The sequence below is a fragment of the Pteropus vampyrus genome, unplaced genomic scaffold (assembly GCF_000151845.1).
Source record: "Pteropus vampyrus isolate Shadow unplaced genomic scaffold, Pvam_2.0 Scaffold107, whole genome shotgun sequence".
NCBI lineage: Eukaryota > Metazoa > Chordata > Mammalia > Chiroptera > Pteropodidae > Pteropus > Pteropus vampyrus.
The window spans coordinates 4,672,289-4,674,756 of NW_011888888.1; the positions used below are offsets into that span (position 1 = coordinate 4,672,289).

Sequence of the window (2,468 nt, forward strand, 5' to 3'; positions counted from 1 at the left end):
AAAATAATTAACTAAAAATGGATTAAAAATTTGAATGTAAGACCTGAAACCATAACACTCATAGAAGAAAACAGGCAGTAGCTCCTTGACATAGGTATTGGCAATAATTCTTTTAATTGACACCAAAAGCAAAGCAACAAAAGCAACGATAAACAAGGGGAGTGCATCAAATTAAAAAGCTGCACATCAAAGAAAACCATCAACAAAATGAAAAGGCAACCTACTAAATGGGAAAAATAATTGTAAATCATATATCTGATAAGGAGATAATATACAAAATATGTAAGGAACTCACACAACTCAATAGCAAAAAAAAAAAAAAATCCATAAAAATGAGCAGAAGATTGCAATAGATATTTTTTCTAAAAAAGCATACAGATGGCCAATAAGTACATGAAAAGATACACAAAATAACTAATCATCAGAGAAATGTCAATCAAAACCACAATGGGTTATCATCATATACTTGTTAGAGTAGCTATTACCAAAAAGGCAAGAAATAACAAGTGTTGGCAAGGATGTAGAGAAAAAAGAATCCTTGTGCACTGTTGGTGGGAATGTGAATTGGTGCCACCGATTCTATGGAAAACAGTATAGAGGTTCTTCAAAAAATTAAAAATAGAATTATCGCATGATCTAGCAATTTCACTTCTGAGTATTTATCTAAAGAATGATATATGCACCCCATGTTCATTGCAATATTATTTATAACTGCCAAGATAGTTAAACAACCTAAATGTCCATCAACAAATGAATGTTAAAGAAATGTAATATATACACATTGGAAAACTAGTCAGCCATAAAAACGAATGAAATCTTGTTGTTTGTGACAATGAGGATGGACCACTATGCTAAATGAGATAAGTCGTATGCAGAAAGACAGATGCTATATGATCTCTTATATGTAGGATCTAAAACAAAAATTATAAAAAACAGCTCATACATACAGAGAATAGATTGGTGATTGCAAGAGACAGAGTTAGGTGTGGGAGAAATGGGTGAATGTTTTTTGTTTTAGTTTAAATAAATTGAATTTAAAAACCAAATTAATACTTACAGGACATATTCTAGCAATCATGGAATATATCTGTTTTGTGCTTCTGCTATTGTCAGTCAGTTTCTCTTTGAAGAAGAAGTAAATCTTAGCATCATTTGGATCAGTTCCATCTGGGATGACATGTGCATCCACAAACGTAGGTTCTGAAAAAGATAACAAAGACTATATGTATATTCATGATGAAAATCCATCTTCTATTCATCCAAGTAGACCACAGGCACATGCATTCTTCTTCTTTGGTACAGAAAAATAATCCAATGGTAATAGGCAAAAAGTCTAAAAGCAGTAACTGTATTTAGTCAATATGCCTCATTTGGGATGTCAAGTGCCACAAAATACAGCTATGGTATAACAGCTCAATTATTTTTCTATGTCTTCAATACATTCTGGAAGTTCAGTAAATGCAAAAAAATCTTTGCGCACTTATGAATTTTAAAAAATTGGAAAAACTTTTCTACCAGCTATTTCCCATGGAATCTGATGGTCATTTCATAAGGAAAAAAAAAAAAAAGATACTTGTTTTTCAAAGTGTGGTTTTCAGTCTAGTGCATATAAACTCAAATTCACTGAAGCAGGAGGAGTTGGGAGTCCAAGATCTAAAAAACACATTTTTCTTAAAATACAGCGTATGAAATAAAAAGGAAATGTTTTAAGGAAAAAAAAAATGAAGTCATTTGAAGACATAGAGGGATTTCTTATTTCAAGAACAAAACAACTTTTAGGATACTCTGTTTCCAGATGTACTGAGGAATAATTTGAAGAAGTAAATGGACAATCAATGCTTTCTTGTGCTGGTCTACCAATGAAATAAGATGCTTAACTGTGACAATTAGTGCTTAACAGTGCAATGTTAAGTGAATTGCCAAATTTAAGGTGAGCTAGAAAATTTCCCCAGGGAGAAATGACAAAAATTTTAGTAGTTTCTTCCTCCTCTAAACAACAGCAACAGATTGAAATTGTGCATTAAAGTCAGATGAGCACCTTTCATGATGTAAATTCCATGTGATCCTGAGAACTGGAAGCAGTTGAATACTGATAATCATAAAACTATCATACCTATAATTTCTATTAAGTATTAGTCAAATTATAAAAAAAACACCAGTTTTATAATTTTAGAATCTAAGTATAAAACAAATAGAAGTTTCTGAATATACTTTATTCATTATATCTTTCATGAAATTAGAAAAAAAATCAGATAAGACATTATTAAAATATATCAAGCAAACTAAATAGTAAATAGCATATTTAATTGTAATATGTTACAGAAACAATCGGAGAAGATTGTTGTATATGGGCATGTATGATAAATATCACTGTCATTTTTATTTATTCTATATCCTATGATAATTGTATGATGGTTAATAAAGAGAATACGAATTATCAATAATTGCAAATATTTATTCTAAATATT

The 2,468-nt window shown here is 30.2% G+C and overlaps 1 protein-coding gene across 2 annotated transcripts in view; it reads right to left on the reverse strand.

The window, feature by feature from the left end:
- SEMA3C (semaphorin 3C) overlaps positions 1-2,468 on the reverse strand; it is a 165,298-nt gene that overhangs the window by 62,702 nt on the left and 100,128 nt on the right. The gene's annotated exons all lie outside the window — the stretch shown is intronic.